This window comes from Triticum aestivum, chromosome 2B (assembly GCF_018294505.1).
Source record: "Triticum aestivum cultivar Chinese Spring chromosome 2B, IWGSC CS RefSeq v2.1, whole genome shotgun sequence".
NCBI lineage: Eukaryota > Viridiplantae > Streptophyta > Magnoliopsida > Poales > Poaceae > Triticum > Triticum aestivum.
This window is the reverse complement of record NC_057798.1, coordinates 798,131,647-798,142,624: the sequence shown is the minus strand read 5'-3', so window position 1 is coordinate 798,142,624 and position 10,978 is coordinate 798,131,647. Positions and strand designations below refer to the sequence as shown.

Sequence of the window (10,978 nt, the reverse complement as noted above, 5' to 3'; positions counted from 1 at the left end):
GCTTCGCCTCATCCCTTAACTTCACATATACTTTATATGCTGACTTAACTGAAAAAAGCCCCCTGCTGTCATAATGCCATGCATAGAAATCATCCCATTCATCACGTACAGGGGTAGCAAGAATAATCCTAGCCTCGTCTGCTCTGAAAATGCCCCTCACAAGTCGTTCATCCCAAGTCTGCGTCTCTGGATCTACAAGTTCGCATACTCTGGTAAGTAAGCAACCACCCCTCGGAGTAGTAGGAGTCCTTACTCCGTCCCGAGCAAGCCACGGGTCTGTCCAGATTTTAATAGATGTGCCGTCTCCTACTCTGTGAATAAGGCCTTCCTTCAACAATGATATTCCTTTGAGGATGCTGCGCCATGTGTAGGAAATACCAGGGTGTGCTTCGGCCTCTAGGATCGACGTACGAGGGAAATATCTTGCTTTCAGGACCCTGGCACACAAAGACTCCGGCGTATTCAGCATGCGCCAGGCCTGACGAGCTAACATGGCGAGATTAAAACCATATATACCCCGGAACCCCATCCCTCCTTCTTTCTTAGGTTTTGTCAGAATAATTAGATGTACTGGCATAGCATGTCTTCTCCTGTGTTCTATTGTATGTACTTTGAAGTCTAGAAAATAAAGTTACAACACGGCCGGTTTTAATTTTGTGTCGTGTCCCTCCAACTACTAAGCTTTTTGAATGGTTTTTTTGTTGATGTTGTGAGCAATTACGTATTGGATACTGAAGTCTCTGTAATTTGAGCAACTATCGAAAACTCTTCGCTGCTTTTACCGCATAGATGCATGCGGTCTTGCATTTTTGCCATACAAAGACACATAGGCATTCAAAGATTTAGAAGGAATGTGTATCACGACCACCTATCCCAGGCTATCCCTGTTAACAGATAGGTTTTGTAGCAGTGTAGCGTGACATGTATGTCACGATTGTATTGTGTACGTATAGCGTACGTACTGTGTAATCTAGGCAGGTGGTTAGAGTAGATATGATCTCATCTCATGTATAGCTTGGAGTATGGGTCAAGACTACCAACTACCTGCCGATCCTTGTACTTGTTGATGATTATATAACACGCACGCGTCCCTGCAAGTCAGCATACGCTTCCACCATCATAGTTTTACATGGTAACCAGAGCCATCCTCGAACAACTCCATGGCGTCTTCAAGTTCCTTCCCATCCTCGCCGTTCGCACACGCCACCACCGAGAAGCTCACGAAGGGCAACCAGGCTCTATGGCGGGCGACGGTGCTCTCGGCCATCCGAGGAGCACAGATGGCCAAATACATCGACGTTGAGCAACCGCCGCCGCCCATGCAGATCGATGTGACTTCGTCGGACGGGAAGACGACGGTGAAAGGGCCGAACCCTGATTTCCAAACCTGGTATGCTCAAGACCAACAAGTCTTCTCCTATCTCCTGACGACACTTCCACGTGAGATAGCTATCCAGGTTGCTTCATGCCACACTGCTGCTGAGCTCTGGAACACGGTGGAAGGGATGCTTGCATCTCACACCCGTTCCCAGACCACCAACATCCGGATCGCCCTCGCCAACCTGCAGAAGGGCAACTCATCCATCACCGACTACGTCGGGAAGATCAAGTCTCTCTGCGACGAACTGATCGCCACGGGGAAGAGGGTGGACGATGACGACATCGTCTCCCACATACTGGCCGGGCTAGATTAAGATTTCGACCCGGTGGTTTCTGCCATGTGTTCCAGGGTGGAGCCGGTGACCGTGGCCGAGCTGTTTTCACAGCTACTGAGCTTTGAAACAAGGCTCAATCTTCGTGGCGGGGGGTCCCAATCCTCTGCCAATGCAGCCACCCGAGGTCGTCGAAACGACACTGGCGGTGGTGATCACGGTCGCCGCCAAGGTGGCAATGGTGGTGACCGCGGCGGGCGCGGCGGAGGCTACTCCAAATCTGGAGGGCGTGGTAGCGGACACGGCAACAACAACAGCAACGGGGGCAACTACAACAACAACCATGCCTCCGCTCCGAGGGTCCAGTGCCAGATATGTGGCAAGATGGGCCACGCAGCCTCGAAGTGCTGGAAGCACTACGATGAGTCGTACCAGGGCATGGAGGAGAAGTCAGCCAATCTTGCTGCACCACAGTACGGGGTGGACATGAACTGGTACCTGGATAGTGGCGCCACCGACCACATCACAGGAGACTTGGAAAAGCTGACCGTGCGAGATCGCTACACTGGAAACGAACAGATTCATACTGCCAGTGGATCAGGTATGGTTATTAAACATATCGGTCATTCAGCTATTCATACTCCTGATCGTGATCTCCTCCTAAATAATATCCTTCATGTACCGCAAGCCAACAAAAGTCTAATCTCCGCTAGTCGTCTTGCTGTTGACAATAATTCCTTTGTTGAAATTCATCCCCACTCTTTTCTTGTCAAGGAACGGGGAACGAAGAAGGTGCTCCTTCGGGGCAGGGGTAGAAGAGGACTCTACCCGGTTAGGCACACGGGATCCGACGCCAAGAAGCACATGCTCAATGCCACCAAGCTATCCTCGGATAGGTGGCACCGGCATTTAGGCCATCCATCTTCTCTTATTGTTAGCAAAGTCATTAGCAAGAATAATCTCCCGTGTGCAAATTCTTTCAATAAAGATTCTGTATGTGACGCATGCCAAAAAGGCAAAAGTCACCAGTTGCCTTATCCTAAGTCAATAAGTGAATCAAAATTTCCATTAGAACTTGTGTTTTCCAATGTTTGGGTTCCTGCTGTTGAAACAGTAGGGAGGAAGAAATATTATGTGAGTTTTATTAACGATTTCAGTAAATTCACTTGGATATTTTGATCAAACACAAGTCTGAAGTTTTCCAAAAATTTCATGACTTTCAACATCTAGTAGAATGTCAATTTGATCGCAAGATCCTTGCTCTACAAACGGACTGGGGAGGGGAGTATGAAAAGTTGAACTCCTTCTTTACCAAAATAGGTATATCTCACCATGTCTCATGCCCTCATGCTCACGAACAGAACGGGTCAGCTGAGAGAAAACATCGACATATTGTCGAAGTGGGTCTATCCCTTCTTGCTCAAGCCTCTATGCCCTTAAAGTTTTGGGATGAGGCCTTCATTGCCGCAACTTATTTGATAAACCGAGTTCCTAGTAAAGTCCTCAAGTTTGAAACACCCTTTGAAAAACTATTCCATGAAAAACCCAACTACTCCATCCTTAGGATTTTTGGGTGCGCCTGTTGGCCGAACCTTAGGCCTTACAATAACCACAAACTTTAATTCCGTTCTAAGCAATGTGCTTTCCTTTGGTATAGCAATCTCCACAAAGGGTTTAAGTGCCTTGACATATCTACTGGACGTGTTTATATTTCCAAAGATGTAATCTTTGATGAAAATATCTTTCCTTCTGTGAAAATATCTACTGGACCGTGCTGAAATTTTGTTACTCTCCCCGGAGCTATTAAACCCCTCTGATCACGAGGGTGAATCTCATGCTGATGATCATGTGTTTAATAATCCTAATCCTTCCACTAATGAAGCCTGTACCGATGAAAGTAGTGAAAAAAACAGTGCTCCACACTATGATTTTATGCAGCAACAGAGATGTACAGGCGGCAGACACGAGGCTGATTCGGCTGACAGCACTGATCCCGAGAGATTTCGCGCAGAAACAGAGGCAGGCGGGACCGGCGCGGATCCCAGGAGTGATTCGCCGCCGCCAACACCGCGTGGGCCTGGCGCATCAGCGCGCGCCACGGAGTCCGGCGCGCCAGTACAGACGGGCGGGGGCGATACGCCCGTGTCGTCACGTGTGACGCGTTAGGAAACGATTGGGGCTGGGGCGGCGGTCCCACAGAGCAATGATGGCTCTAGCAGCCCCGTGCGGGCCCGTGATCGTGGGTCGCTGTCGCCAACCGGCAGGACCGCAGATCCGCAGCAGGCAGAGCGCGCGGATATCCAGGGAGATTCACCGCCGCTTTCTGTGTCAGCACGAGGAACGGGATCCTCTATGGCTGCTACTGGATCTGTTGTGGCTACTCCAACTATAACGACGCGAGTCACTCGTTCACAGCGAGGTATTACCAAACCACGAGTGCCCAAGGATGGCACAGTCAGGTATGATAAACACTTCAAGTTTGCAAACTTTGCAGCTACTGGTGAGCCACAAAACGTACTTGAAGCCTTGCATGATAAAAATTGGAAAAATGCTATGCGTGTTGAGTATGATGCCTTAGTAAGGAACAATACCTGGCACTTAGTTCCACCGAAGCCAGGGAGGAATATTATAGACTGTAAATGGGTATACAAAATTAAAAAGAAGGTAGATGGAACAATAGATAGATACAAAGCTAGACTAGTAGCTAAGGGTTTTAAACAACGTATGGTATTGACTATGAGGACACCTTCAGTCCAGTAGTCAAGGCTGCTACTATCAGACTTGTTCTATCTGTTGTTGTTTCCAGGGGATGGAATCTTCGTCAATTGGATGTTCAGAATGCGTTTCTACATGGCGTTCTCGAGGAAGAGGTCTATATGCGGCAGCCACCAGGCTTTGAGAATACATCCAAACCTAATCATGTATGCAGGTTGGACAAAGCCTTGTATGGCTTAAAACAGGCACCAAGGGCATGGTATTCAAGACTGAGTATTAAGCTACAACAGCTTGGATTCTGTCCATCAAAGGGAGATACTTCCCTATTCTTTTTCAAGAAGGGCAAGGTGATTATATACATGCTTATTTATGTTGATGACATAATTGTAGCAAGTTCTTCACAAGATGCCACGTTAGTATTGCTAAGGAATTTAAAAAGTGAGTTTGCTCTGAAAGATTTGGGAGAATTACACTATTTCCTAGGCATTGAAGTTAAAAAGATACGAGGTGGTATTTTACTCACTCAAGAGAAATATGCTTCTGATATTTTGAGTCGTGTAGGAATGAAGGATTGTAAACCTTCTAGTACACCTATGTCAACCACAGAAAAGTTGTCATTGAATGAGGGCAAACTACTAAGGCCAGAAGAAGGGACAAAATATCGAAGTATAGTTGGAGCACTTCAATATCTTACACAGACAAGACCTGACATATCTTTCTCAGTTAATAAGGTTTGTCAGTTTTTACATGCACCAACTTCTTTGCACTGGACAGTTGTGAAAAGAATACTGAGATATATTCAGGGCAGCACGGGAATAGGACTAAGCATATGCAGGTCTCCGTCGACTACAGTGAGCGCCTTCTCTGATGCAGACTGAGCAGGATGTCCAGATGATAGAAAATCCACAGGAGGTTTTGCAGTATTTCTTGGCTCCAATCTTGTGTCATGGCAAGCAAAGAAGCAAGCAACTGTCTCAAGATCCAGTACTGAAGCAGAGTACAAGTCACTAGCAAATTCTACTGCTGAGGTAATATGGATGGAAACGCTACTTGATGAGTTGGGTGTCTACAGGCCACATGTGTCACGCTTATGGTGTGATAATCTAGGAGCAACATATCTTTCTGCAAATCCTGTGTTTCATGCAAGAACGAAACATATAGAGATTGACTTCCATTTTGTTCGCGAAAGAGTTGCTCAGAAAAAGTTGGAGATAAGGTTCATACCAACTGGAGATCAGGTAGCTGATGGTTTCACTAAGCCACTGCAAGTTCGACAGCTCCAAGCCTTCAGGAACAATCTAAACCTTGATACGTTGAGATTGAGGGAGGATGTTAACAGATAGGTTTTGTAGCTGTGTAACGTGACATGTATGTCATGATTGTTTTGTGTACGTATAGCGTATGTACTGTGTAATCTAGGCAGGAGGTTAGAGTAGATATGATCTCATCTCATCTATAGCTTGGAGTATGGGTCAAGACTACCAACTACCTGCCGATCCTTGTACTTGTTGATGATTATATAACACGCACGCGTCCCTGCAAGTCAGCATATGCTTCCACCATCATAGTTTTACAATCCCCGGTCCCCCCGGTCTCTCGTCGCTATCACGTGATAACTGTAGATGTATGAATTGCACGATATATTGATTCGGTGCAATGTGCACGGTATATATAAGTACAAGGTGGGGCCTCTACCTCAATCTATACAACAAACTAGAGAGGTGGGCCTAATGTACAAAAGATAATATACATGCACAAATATCATACTCAACACCCCCCGCGGTCGAAGCGGCACCACGGCTGACGCAAAGACTGGACCGGACCTCCTCAAATGACGCTGTAGGCAAGCCCTTGGTCATGATATCTGCAAATTATTGGGAAGTAGGAACGTGTAAAACACGAATATGGCCAAGAGCCACCTGTTCCCGAACAAAATGAATATCCAACTCAATATGCTTGGTCCGTCGATGATGCACCGGGTTAGCGGAGAGGTAGACGGCCGAGACGTTGACGCAGTAGACCACCGTGGCACGGTCAAACCGGGAAAGATAGCTCCTGAAGCAGCTGACAAAGCCAGGAACAGTCGGCGACGGCGTTGGCCACCGCACGATACTCAGCCTCAGCACTGGAGCGAGAGACCGTAGGCCGCCGCTTGGACGACCACGAGATAAGTGAGGGTCCAAGGTAGACACAATAGTCCGAGGTGGAGCGACGTGTGTTAGGGCAGCCAGCCCAGTCTGCATCGGAGTAGGCAGTGAGGGCGGTGTCAGCGGAGGCGTGAAGTGTGACTCCAAAATCCATAGTGCCACAAACATAGCGGAGAATCCGCTTGACAGCGGCCTAGTGAACATCCCGAGGAGCATGCATATGAAGACACACCTGCTGCACGGCATACTGGATCTCTGGTCGAGTCAAAGTGAGGTACTGGAGAGCATCAACAATAGAATGATAGAGAGCAGCATCCGAAGCAGGGGAACCATCCGTAGCAGAGAGTTTGGCCTTTGTATCAACAGGCGTGGCAGCGGGCTTGCAGTTAAGCATGCCAGCGCGCTCCAGGAGCTCATGAGCGTACTTCCGCTGATGAAGAAAGAAGCCATCCCAACGGCGCACCACCTCAACACCGAGGAAGTAGTGCAAAGGACCCAAGTCCTTAATGGCGAATTCAGCGCGAAGACGAGCCGTGAGCTGACTGAGGAGACCAGACGTACATGCCGTCAAGATGATGTCGTCGACATATAGCAGCAAGTAGGCCGTGTCGGAGCCCTGGTGATAAACGAAGAGTGATGCATCTGAGCGAGTGGAGCGGAACCCAATCTGATGAAGAAACACCGCGATGCGCTGGTACCAAGCGCGCGGAGCCTGCTTGAGTCTTTACAAGGACCACGAAAGCAGGCACACGTGGTCGGGAAGCGCCGGATCAATGAACCTGGTGGGCTGCTGGCAGATGACCTGCTCCTCGAGGTGACCATGGAGAAAGGCGTTGGAGATGTCCATCTGGTGCACCGGCCAAGCACGGGAGACCGCAAGGTGAAGAACCGTGTGAATCATGACGGGCTTGACCACAGGAGCGAAGGTGTCGGTGAAGTCAATGCCAGCATGCTGTCTAAAGCCCCGAATGGCCCAGCGTGCTTTATAGCGATCAAGAGTACATCAGGATGGAGCTTGTGTTTGAAGACCCACTTCCCGGTAATCACGTTAGCGTGCTGGGGACGGGGAACAAGCTGCCACGTCCGGTTGTGCAACAAGGCGTCAAACTCCTCTTGCATCGCAGCCATCCAGAGCGGGTCACGAAAAGCGGCTCGGACGGAGGATGGCAATGGCGATGGCTCAGAGGTGGACGCCGCATGGACGTAGTCATCCGCGGCGTAGCGCGAGCTCGGGTGAAAATCGCCCATACGGGCACGGGTGACTGGACCAGCCACAGATGCTGGAGGCGCGGGAGCTGGGGGCGCCGAGGAGGCCGGGGGCGCCAAGGGGGCCGCGGGGGCCGTGGGCGCCGGGGGGGCCGCGGAGGCCGCGGGAGCCGGTGCCATGGCTGTAGGATGCGCCGCATGCGGGGGGCGCGCCTCAAAGCCAGGGGCGGGCCAAGAGAGGCGCGTGAACGCCCTGTGAGCGGCCTCGAGGAGCCTGCGTCCCCGGTGGCGGGAGGAACAGCCGGAGGTACCTGCTGAAATGGAAACACATGCTCATCAAAGTAAACGTGTCGGGAAATGAACAATTGGTGGGAGACGGGATCGTAGCACCGATATCCCTTGGAGTTGCAAGGGTAGCCGATGAAGATGCAAGCGACAAAACAAGTTGCGAGTTTGTGAGGAGCGGAGTCCGCAATGCTAGGATAGCAAAGGCACCTGAAAATATGCAAGTCATCATAAGATGGGGGCGTACCGAAGAGAAGATGGTGAGGTGCATAGTTCCACCATGGGCGGCAAGGGCGAAGGTTAAGGAGAAGTGATGCAGTAGCGAGTGCATCCGGCCAGAAACGAGGCAGCACATTAGTGTGGAACAGGAGCGTCCGAACGTAGTCATTCAGAGTGTGAAGGATGCGTTCGGCTCGACCGTTCTGCTGTGAAGTATACTGGCATGTGAGACGAAAAACTGTGCCGTGATGCGACAGAAAAGTGCAGAAAGCAAGATTGTTGAACTCTTTTCCATTATCAGTCTGAAGAACAAGGATGGGACGCCCAAACTGCGTGCTGACATAGGAGTAAAAAGCCGACAAAGTGGAGAGTGCATCCGACTTTCGTCGTAAAGGAAACGTCCACACATAGTGAGAATAATCATCAAGAATAATCAGATAATATAAATAGCCCGAATTACTAGGAACCGGACAAGTCCACACATCCTATGAATCAACTGAAAAGGAAAAGAAGCTATGGTGGTGGAGTTATTAAACGGAAGGCGAACATGTTTGCCGACACGACGGGCATGACAGGTGTGATCCTCTATCTTATTACAACTGAAACTGAAACTCCTAAGAATATGATGAAGTGTGACGGGGTTGGGATGACCCAAACGAGAGTGTAAGAGATCGACACCGGCGGAGAGAGAAACCGGTGCGGTGGTGGAGGTGGATGGCGGATGCACCAGATAAAGCTCGTCGAAGCTGTCACATCGGCAAAGTACCATCCTGGTTCGAGCGTCCTTGACTCAAAAACCAAGCTCGTCAAATTCAACAGTAACAAGATTTTCATGAGTTAAACAACAAACGGAAACAAGATTCTTAATAAGATGAGGTGACACAAGTATGTTAGACAAAGTAATAGGCATAGAAGTAGAAGGAAAAGAGGTGTGCCCGACACGTGTGATAGGTAGTGTGGAACCGTCGCCGACAATGATGCGACAATCGGTGGTGACAGGAGTGAAGGAGGCAAGATTATCAGGATGAGCAAACATGTGAGCCGTAGCCCGGTGTCCATGTACCAATCGCCGCCTCCAGTGTAGTTGTTCGGCGTAGGTGCAGCGTGCAGCGCGGCGACGAGCGTCGGATCCCAAGGTGCCGGCGGCAGGGCCGGTGAGGGCGGCGGCGGGGCCCCGGGGAGACCGCAGGCGCCGTTCATCGGCGGCGGCGGGTATCCTCCGTACGGCTGCGGAGCCGCATAGTACGCCTAGTGCGCCGGTGGGCGCGGCACGGGAAGTGTCGGTGCACGAGCCTGTGGAACCGGCATGGTGTACGCATGGACGACACTGGTCCAGGGGTTGTAGCCAGAGGCCAATGGGGGCGGCACCTGCTGCGGCGCCTGAAACTGCTGCTGCGGCTGCTGCTGATGACCGCCACGGCGGCCATCGCGCTGGCCCCCGTGGTACTTTTCAGCGGGAGGAGCGGGGGGCGCGGGCGGGCCGTATGGCAGTGGCAGGAGCCCCGGCTGCTGGGGCGCCGGGAAAGGCGTCTGATGACACTACTGGGGTGCCGGGGCAGCTGGAGGCACCGGAGGCCCGCCGCGGGTGGTGCCGGCGGCGAGGGCGGTGTGGATGGCGCGCGTCTTCACCTGCTTCATCCGCCGCTCCTCCAAGCGGAGGTACGCAACGAACTTGGCGAAGGACGGGTTGGGGATGAGGCTGAGGTTCCCCGCGGCATTGCCGAAATCCTCGTTGAGCCCGGCGGTGAGCGTGCTGAGGAGAAGGTCATCATCGACCTTGGCGCCGATATCGCGAAGCTCGTCAGCGAGAGTCTTAAGGCAGCGACAATAGTCGTCGATGGAGGTGTTGTCCTGATGACACCCAAAGAACTCTTGCTGCAGAAAAACGCGACGCTGGAGCTTGTTGTCGGTGAAGAGCCCGTTCAGCTTGGTCCACACGGCGCAGGCACTATCACCGTCCGTCACGACCGTCTGGAAGAGGTCGGGCATGATGGTGAGGAAAAACCAGCGAATGATCGTGGTGTCGATGGTGGACCAGTCATGAAACTCAGGAACGAGGCTGGAGTCGACGGTGCCGTCCACGTGGTCCATGAGATGATACTCCCGAAACACGAGGGAGAAATACGTCTTCCACTAATGGTAGGAGGAGTCCGTCTGGGAGAGAAGGACCTGCACCCGCTCGAAGATGTTGAGCATGTGGATATGCCGCAAAAATGTACCTTTGGATTAACATTTGAAAGTTCCAAGTGGCATCATTTTTATGGTATGTTACTTATATATTTGTCAGTCTAATCGATGTTGCATTCCTGGCTGACACGGGCTACCCAAGAGTTCCGCGTCGCAGCTGGTGTGCTCCTCGACATAACTTCTAGACAGGATGGCATGTGACTTGGCGCGCGCACGGCGTGCTTTTTGTAAATGTCCAGCGAGGGATTTTCAAGAAAATAAAAATGTAATCCATGTGTGTGTGGGCGTGTGTTTGCAGAAGCATTCCCATGGGCACAGGTTAATATAAAGAAGAAAGGCTGCCTCACCGCGGTGCCAAGGTTGTGTTCCAGGAGATGGATCAACAAATACAGATAACCAGGCAATCATCAATCAAGATGACCATGGCGCTCCTCATACTCAGACCGGCCAAGCAGAAGGGCATAGTCACACAGGGCAAAATCTTCCGGAGGTATTCTTTGCAAGTGCATTGCATATCCATCCTCTACCTGGTCGCATTTTAATCATTTTATACTCCTCATCTTGAAG

At 50.8% G+C, this 10,978-nt stretch overlaps 1 pseudogene; it reads left to right on the top strand.

Annotated features, from left to right (window-relative positions):
* Positions 1–1,643: 1,643 nt before the first annotated feature.
* Positions 1,644–1,782, top strand: LOC123047847 (uncharacterized; annotated as a pseudogene).
* Positions 1,783–10,978: the final 9,196 nt, after the last annotated feature.